Raw genomic sequence first — 9542 nt, 5'->3', positions numbered from 1 at the left:
TTAAATTAAAGCTTAGATCCATATTTTTAGACACATTCTTTACACTTATTGTTTTTGAGACACAAATGCTTTGCCATCTCATTCACTTACTGTATTCACACAGTATTTCTGTATCTGAAACTGGCCTGAGTACAACTTGGTATTAAATAGAAACTGACATAAGACCAACCCCTGCTCCCCCATCACCTCTGACCTCTAACCCTCTGTCTCATCACATCTGACCTCTAACCCTCTGTCTCATCACCTCTGACCTCTAACCCTCTCCCACAGGCCCACCTGAAGCCACAGCACCTGTCAGTATTCTGCCATCTGACTTCTGACCCCCGGGCGCAGTACTACTGTCGGGAGGTGAGGCGGAGAGCAGCAGGACGGACCAACAGGACCCGGGTACGCAACCAACGCTACGCTGCCCTCAGGGAGCTGCAGAGGGGTGAGCCTAGCAAGCAATCACAGACCCTGGTACTCAGGCTTCAGCACCAATCACAGACCCTGGTACTCAGGCTTCAGCACCAATCACAGACCCTGGTACTCAGGCTTCAGCACCAATCACAGACCCTGGTACTCAGGCTTCAGCACCAATCACAGACCCTGGTACTCAGGCTTCAGCACCAATCACAGACCCTGGTACTCAGTCTTCAGCACCACTTGTGAAGGTGGTAAATGACATTTTGATGGCATCGGACCGAGGCTCTGCATCTGTCCTCGTGCTCCTAGACCTTAGTGCTGCTTTTGATACCATCGATCACCACATTCTTTTGGAGAGATTGGAAACCCAAATTGGTCTACACGGACATGTTCTGGCCTGGTTTGGGTCTTATCTGTCGGAAAGATATCAGTTTGTCTCTGTGAATGGTTTGTCCTCTGACAAATCAACTGTACATTTCGGTGTTCCTCAAGGTTCTGTTTTAGGACCACTATTGTTTTCACTATATATTTTACCTCTTGGGGATGTTATTCGCAAACATAATGTAAACTTTCACTGCTATGCGGATGACACACAGCTGTACATTTCAATGAAACACGGTGAAGCACCAAAATTGCCCTCGCTAGAAGCATGTGTTTCAGACATAAGGAAGTGGATGGCTGCAAACTTTCTACTATTAAACCTCGGACAAAACAGAGATGCTTGTTCTAGGTCCCAAGAAACAAAGAGATCTTCTGTTGAATCTGACAATTAATCTTAATGGTTGTACAGTCGTCTCAAATAAAACTGTGAAGGACCTCGGCGTTACTCTGGACCCTGATCTCTCTTTTGAAGAACATATCAAGACCATTTCGAGGACAGCTTTTTCCATCTACGTAACATTGCAAAAATCAGAAACTTTCTGTCCAAAAATGATGCAGAAAAATTAATCCATGCTTTTGTCACTTCTAGGTTAGACTACTGCAATGCTCTATTTTCCGGCTACCCGGATAAAGCACTAAATAAACTTCAGTTAGTGCTAAATACGGCTGCTAGAATCCTGACTAGAACCAAAAATTTGATCATATTACTCCAGTGCTAGCCTCTCTACACTGGCTTCCTGTCAAAGCAAGGGCTGATTTCAAGGTTTTACTGCTAACCTACAAAGCATTACATGGGCTTGCTCCTACCTACCTCTCTGATTTGGTCCTGCCGTACATACCTATACGCACGCTACGGTCACAAGACGCAGGCCTCCTAATTGTCCCTAGAATTTCTAAGCAAACAGCTGGAGGCAGGGCTTTCTCCTATAGAGCTCCATTTTTATGGAACGGTCTGCCTACCCATGTCAGAGACGCAAACTCGGTCTCAACCTTTAAGTCTTTACTGAAGACTCATCTCTTCAGTGGGTCATATGATTGAGTGTAGTCTGGCCCAGGAGTGGGAAGGTGAACGGAAAGGCTCTGGAGCAACGAACCGCCCTTGCTGTCTCTGCCTGGCCGGTTCCCCTTTTTCCACTGGGATTCTCTGCCTCTAACCCTGTTACGGGGCTGAGTCACTGGCTTGCTGGGGCTCTCGTGCCGTCCCTGGGGGGTGCGTCACCTGGGTGGGTTGATTCACTGTTGTGGTCGGCCTGTCTGGGTTTCCCCCCCCCCTTTGGGTTGTACCGTGTCGGAGATCTTTGTGGGCTATACTCGGCCTTGTCTCAGGATGGTAAGTTGGTGGTTGTAGATTTCCTCTAGTGGTGTGGGGGCTGTGCTTTGGCAAGTGGGTGGGGTTATATCCTTCCTGTTTGGCCCTGTCCGGGGTGTCCTCGGATGGGGCCACAGTGTCTCCTGACCCCTCCTGTCTCAGCCTCCAGTATTTATGCTGCAGTAGTTTATGTGTCGGGGGCTAGGGTCAGTTTGTTTATCTGGAGTACTTCTCCTGTCCTATTCGGTGTCCTGTGTAAATCTAAGTGTGCGTTCTCCTAATTTCTCTCCTTCTCTCCTTCTTTCTCTCTCTCTCGGAGGACCTGAGCCCTAGAACCATGCCCCAGGACTACCTGACATGATGACTCCTTGCTGTCCCCAGTCCACCTGGCCATGCTGCTGCTCCAGTTTCAACTGGCCTGGGCCCTAGGACCATGTCCCAGGACTACCTGACATGAGGACTCCTTGCTGTCCCCAGTCCACCTGGCCATGCTCCTGCTCCAGTTTCAACTGTTCTGCCTTACTATTATTCAACCATGCTGGTCATTTATGAACATTTGAACATCTTGGCCACGTTCTGTTATAATCTCCACCCGGCACAGCCAGAAGAGGACTGGCCACCCCACATATGCTCTCTCTAATTTCTCTTTCTTTCTCTCTCTCGGGAGGACCTGAGCCCTAGGACCGTGCCCCAGGACTACCTGACATGATGGCTCCTTGCTGTCCCCAGTCCACCTGACTGTGCTGCTGCTCCAGTTTCAACTGTTCTGCCTTATTATTATTTGACCATGCTGGTCATTTATGAACATTTGAACATCTTGGTCATTTTCTGTTATAATCTCTACCCGGCACAGCCAGAAGAGGACTGGCCACCCCACATAGCCCGGTTCCTCTCTAGGTTTCTTCCTAGGTTTTGGCCTTTCTAGGGAGTTTTTCCTAGCCACCGTGCTTTTACACCTGCATTGTTTGCTGTTTGGGGTTTTAGGCTGGGTTTCTGTACAGCACTTTGAGATATCAGCTGATGTACGAAGGGCTATATAAATAAATTTGATTTGATTTTGATTTGAATCACAGACCCTGGTACTCAGGCTTCAGCACCAATCACAGACCCTGGTACTCAGGCTTCAGCACCAATCACAGACCCTGGTACTCAGGCTTCAGCACCAATCACAGACCCTGGTACTCAGGCTTCAGCACCAATCACAGACCCTGGTACTCAATTCTCATACTTGAGTAAAAGTCTAAAAGTGTTTGGTTTTAAATAGACTTATGTATCAAAAGTAAAAGTATAAATAATTTCAAATTCCTTATGAAGCAAACCAGACGGCACCAGGGGCCAACACTCAGACATCATTTACAAACCAGATGTCACCAGGGGCCAACACTCAGACATCATTTACAAACCAGATGTCACCAGGGGCCAACACTCAGACATCATTTACAAACCAGATGGCACCAGGGGCCAACACTCAGACATCATTTACAAACCAGATGTCACCAGGGGCCAACACTCAGACATCATTTACAAACCAGATGGCACCAGGGGATGTTCTCTGTTTAGTGAGTCCTCCAGATCAGAGGCAGTAGGGATGACCAGGGATGTTCTCTGTTTAGTGAGTCCTCCAGATCAGAGGCAGTAGGGATGACCAGGGATGTTCTCTGTTTAGTGAGTCCTCCAGATCAGAGGCAGTAGATCACCAGGGATGTCCCCCCCCCAGAGGGTCAGTACTTCAACATGTCTCTAACCCCCCCCAGAGGGTCAGTACTTCAACATGTCTCTAACCCCCCCAGAGGGCCAGTACTTCAACATGTTTCTAACCCCCCAGAGGGCCAGTACTTCAAAATGTCTCTAACCCCCCAGAGGGCCAGTACTTCAACATGTCTCTAACCCCCCCAGAGGGCCAGTACTTCAACATGTCTCTAACCCTCCCAGAGGGTCAGTACTTCAACATGTCTCTAACCCCCCAGAGGGCCAGTACTTCTACATGTCTCTAACCCCCCAGAGGGCCAGTACTTCAACATGTCTCTAACCCCCCAGAGGGTCAGTACTTCAACATGTCTCTTACCCCCCAGAGGGCCAGTACTTCAGTGAGGACCAGATGAGAAGCCGGGAGCCCCTACTGTATGAGCAATACATCGGCCAATACCTGACAGAGGAGGAGCTGCTACATCGCTCCTCGAGGCCATGCAGGGAGGAGCAGGGGAGGAGCGGGGGCCGGGGGGAGCAGAAGGGGGGCTGGCCCACCTCCTCCTCACCTCCTACCAGGAGAGACTGATCCAGAGCCGGCTGCAGGAGGAGCAGGACAGGGAGGAGAACGCACTGGAGGAGGAGGAGGGGGAGGAGGGTAAGACACAGCATCACCAGACGTGTGTTCAACAAGGGAAATAGTTTGCCAACAGTTGAGAAGGTAGTCTGTACGATGTGGCTGTGTAGTTTGAATAGCAACGTTATGTAACATGGCCATGTAGTTAGAATAGCAACGTAATGTAATGTAGCTATGTAGTTAGAATAGCAACGTAATGTAATGTGTCCATGTAGTTAGAATAGTAATGTAATGTGGCCATGTAGTTAGAATAGCAACGTAATGTAGCCATGTAGTTAGAATAGTAATGTAATGTGGCCATGTAGTTAGAATAGCAACGTAATGTGGCCATGTAGTTAGAATAGCAACGTAATGTAATGTGGCCATGTAGTTAGAATAGCAACGTAATGTGGCCATGTAGTTAGAATAGCAACGTAATGTAATGTGGCCATGTAGTTAGAATAGCAGTGTAATGTGGCCATGTAGTTAGAATAGCAACGTAATGTAATGTGGCCATGTAGTTAGAATAGCAACGTAATGTAATGTGTCCATGTAGTTAGAATAGCAACGTTATGTGGCCATGTAGTTAGAATAGCAACATCATGTAATGTGGCCATGTAGTTAGAATAGCAACGTAATGTAATGTGGTCATGTAGTTAGAATAGCAACGTAATGTAATGTGTCCATGTAGTTAGAATAGCAACGTAATGTAATGTGGTCATGTAGTTAGAATAGCAACGTAATGTGATCATGTAGTTAGAATAGCAGTGTAATGTGATCATGTAGTTAGAATAGCAACGTAACGTGATCATGTAGTTAGAATAGCAGCGTAATGTAATGTGGCCATGTAGTTAGAATAGCAACGTAATGTAATGTGGCCATGTAGTTAGAATAGAATAGCATGTAGTTAGAATAACGTAATGTAATGTGGCCATGTAGTTAGAATAGCAACGTAATTAATGTGGCCATGTAGTTAGAATAGCAACGTAATGTAATGTGGTCATGTAGTTAGAATAGCAACGTAATGTAATGTGGCCATGTAGTTAGAATAGCAATGTAATGTAATGTGGCCATGTAGTTAGAATAGCAACGTAATGTAATGTGGCCATGTAGTTAGAATAGTAATGTAATGTAATGTGGCCATGTAGTTAGAATAGCAACGTAATGTAATGTGGCCATGTAGTTAGAATAGTAATGTAATGTAATGTGGCCATGTAGTTAGAATAGTAATGTAATGTAATGTGGCCATGTAGTTAGAATAGTAATGTAATGTAGCCATGTAGTTAGAATAGCAACGTAATGTAATGTGGCCATGTAGTTAGAAATAGTAATGTGGCCATGTAGTTAGAATAGCAACGTAATGTGGCCATGTAGTTAGAATAGCAACGTAATGTAATGTGGCCATGTAGTTAGAATAGCAACGTAATGTGGCCATGTAGTTAGAATAGTAATGTAATGTAGCCATGTAGTTAGAATAGCAACGTAATGTGGCCATGTAGTTAGAATAGCAACGTAATGTAATGTGGCCATGTAGTTAGAATAGCAACGTAATGTGGCCATGTAGTTAGAATAGCAACGTAATGTAATGTGGCCATGTAGTTAGAATCGTAATGTAATGTGGCCATGTAGTTAGAATAGTAATGTAATGTAATGTGGCCATGTAGTTAGAATAGCAACGCAATGTAATGTGTCCATGTAGTTAGAATAGCAGTGTAATGTGATCATGTAGTTAGAATAGTAATGTAATGTGGTCATGTAGTTAGAATCGTAACGTCTCATGGTACTGTGTTGTCCTCTTCAGATCACGTCTCTGTGTCTCATGGTACTGTGTTGTCCTCTTCAGATCACGTCTCTCTGTGTCTCATGGTACTGTGTTGTCCTCTTCAGATCACGTCTCTGTGTCTCATGGTACTGTGTTGTCCTCTTCAGATCACGTCTCTCTGTGTCTCATGGTACTGTGTTGTCCTCTTCAGATCACGTCTCTGTGTCTCATGGTACTGTGTTGTCCTCTTCAGATCACGTCTCATGGTACTGTGTTGTCCTCTTCAGATCACGTCTCTGTGTCTCATGGTACTGTGTTGTCCTCTTCAGATCACGTCTCATGGTACTGTGTTGTCCTCTTCAGATCACGTCTCTGTGTCTCATGGTACTGTGTTGTCCTCTTCAGATCACGTCTCTGTGTGTCTCATGGTACTGTGTTGTCCTCTTCAGATCACGTCTCTGTGTGTCTCATGGTACTGTGTTGTCCTCTTCAGATCACGTCTCTGTGTGTCTCATGGTACTGTGTTGTCCTCTTCAGATCACGTCTCTCTGTGTCTCATGGTACTGTGTTGTCCTCTTCAGATCACGTCTCTCTGTCTCATGGTACTGTGTTGTCCTCTTCAGATCACGTCTCTGTGTGTCTCATGGTACTGTGTTGTCCTCTTCAGATCACGTCTCTGTGTGTCTCATGGTACTGTGTGTGTCTCACGGTACTGTGTGTGTGTGTGTGTCTCACGGTACTGTGTGTGTGTGTCTCACGGTACTGTGTGTGTGTGTGTCTCACGGTACTGTGTGTGTGTGTGTCTCACGGTACTGTGTGTGTGTGTGTCTCACGGTACTGTGTGTGTGTGTCTCACGGTACTGTGTGTGTGTGTCTCACGGTACTGTGTGTGTGGTGCCTCCAGGAGGAGGGTTGGGGGCAGAGGGCTATGAGCCAACACCCCAGGAGAAAGCTCTGCTCAGGGACGAGTTCATCACTCAGATGTACCAACGCTTCCTGGACGGACACGACAAAGACTTTAACTACAGGTTAGTAGATGGCTGGCCAGCTGGGGAGACTAACCGGGCTGGCCAACTGGGGAGACTAACCGGGCTGACTAACTGGGGAGACTAACCGGGCTGAACAACTGGGGAGACTAACCGGGCTGAACAACTGGGGAGACTAACCGGGCTGAACAACTGGGGAGACTAACCGGGCTGAACAACTGGGGAGACTAACCGGGCTGGCCAACTGGGGAGACTAACCGGGCTGGCCAACTGGGGAGACTAACCGGGCTGGCCAACTGGGGAGACTAACCGGGCTGGCCAACTGGGGAGACTAACCGGGCTGGCCAACTGGGGAGACTAACCGGGCTGGCCAACTGGGGAGACTAACCGGGCTGGCCAACTGGGGAGACTAACCGGGCTGGCCAACTGGGGAGACTAACCGGGCTGGCCAACTGGGGAGACTAACCGGGCTGGCCAACTGTGGAGACTAACCGGGCTGACTAACTAAGTGGACAGACTGAACTACTGTACTAGCTGTGTGTTGTAGTGGACAGACTGAACTACTGTACTAGCTGTGTATTGTAGTGGACAGACTGAACTACTGTACTAGCTGTGTGTTGTAGTGTAGTGGACAGACTGAACTACTGTACTAGCTGTGTGTAGTGTAGTGGACAGACTGAACTACTGTACTAGCTGTGTATTGTAGTGGACAGACTGAACTACTGTACTAGCTGTGTGTTGTAGTGTAGTGGACAGACTGAACTACTGTACTAGCTGTGTGTAGTGTAGTGGACAGACTGAACTACTGTACTAGCTGTGTGTGTTGTAGTGGACAGACTGAACTACTGTACTAGCTGTGTGTGTTGTAATGGACAGACTGAACTACTGTACTAGCTGTGTGTGTTGTAGTGGACAGACTGAACTACTGTACTAGCTGTGTGTGTTGTAATGGACAGACTGAACTACTGTACTAGCTGTGTGTTGTAGTGTAGTGGACAGACTGAACTACTGTACTAGCTGTGTGTGTTGTAGTGTAGTGGACAGACTGAACTACTGTACTAGCTGTGTGTGTTGTAGTGGACAGACTGAACTACTGTACTAGCTGTGTGTGTTGTAGTGTAGTGGACAGACTGAACTACTGTACTAGCTGTGTGTTGTAGTGGACAGACTGAACTACTGTACTAGCTGTGTGTGTTGTAGTGTAGTGGACAGACTGAACTAATGTACTAGCTGTTTGTGTTGTAGTGTAGTGGACAGACTGAACTACTGTACTAGCTGTTTGTGTTGTAGTGGACAGACTGAACTACTGTACTAGCTGTGTGTGTTGTAGTGGACAGACTGAACTACTGTACTAGCTGTGTGTGTTGTAGTGAAGTGGACAGACTGAACTACTGTACTAGCTGTGTGTGTTGTAGTGGACAGACTGAACTACTGTACTAGCTGTGTGTGTTGTAGTGAACAGACTGAACTACTGTACTAGCTGTGTGTGTTGTAGTGAAGTGGACAGACTGAACTACTGTACTAGCTGTGTGTTGTAGTGTAGTGGACAGACTGAACTACTGTACTAGCTGTGTGTGTTGTAGTGAACAGACTGAACTACTGTACTAGCTGTTTGTGTTGTAGTGAAGTGGACAGACTGAACTACTGTACTAGCTGTGTGTTGTAGTGGACAGACTGAACTACTGTACTAGCTGTTTGTGTTGTAGTGAAGTGGACAGACTGAACTACTGTACTAGCTGTGTGTGTTGTAGTGGACAGACTGAACTACTGTACTAGCTGTGTGTGTTGTAGTGGACAGACTGAACTACTGTACTAGCTGTGTGTGTTGTAGTGGACAGACTGAACTAATGTACTAGCTGTTTGTGTTGTAGTGTAGTGAACAGACTGAACTAATGTACTAGCTGTGTGTTGTTGTAGTGGACAGACTGAACTACTGTACTAGCTGTGTGTGTTGTAGTGTAGTGGACAGACTGAACTAATGTACTAGCTGTTTGTGTTGTAGTGGACAGACTGAACTAATGTACTAGCTGTGTGTTGTAGTGGACAGACTGAACTACTGTACTAGCTGTGTGTGTTGTAGTGTAGTGGACAGACTGAACTACTGTACTAGCTGTGTGTTGTAGTGTAGTGGACAGACTGAACTATTGTACTAGCTGTGTGTGTTGTAGTGTAGTGGACAGACTGAACTAATGTACTAGCTGTTTGTGTTGTAGTGGACAGACTGAACTACTGTACTAGCTGTGTGTTATAGTGGACAGACTGAACTACTGTACTAGCTGTGTGTGTTGTAGTGGACAGACTGAACTAATGTACTAGCTGTGTGTGTTGTAGTGTAGTGGACAGACTGAACTACTGTACTAGCTGTGTGTTGTAGTGGACAGACTGAACTACTGTACT

General features: G+C 46.5%; 1 pseudogene; it reads left to right on the top strand.

The window, feature by feature from the left end:
• Nucleotides 1–243: 243 nt before the first annotated feature.
• On the top strand, nucleotides 244–7777 carry LOC124021216 (annotated as a pseudogene).
• The last annotated feature ends 1765 nt before the right edge of the window (nucleotides 7778–9542 follow it).

Source organism: Oncorhynchus gorbuscha, unplaced genomic scaffold (assembly GCF_021184085.1).
Source record: "Oncorhynchus gorbuscha isolate QuinsamMale2020 ecotype Even-year unplaced genomic scaffold, OgorEven_v1.0 Un_scaffold_1092, whole genome shotgun sequence".
Lineage (NCBI taxonomy): Eukaryota > Metazoa > Chordata > Actinopteri > Salmoniformes > Salmonidae > Oncorhynchus > Oncorhynchus gorbuscha.
The sequence above is the reverse complement of the archived record's forward strand: the minus strand, read 5'-3'. Positions and strand labels throughout refer to the sequence as shown.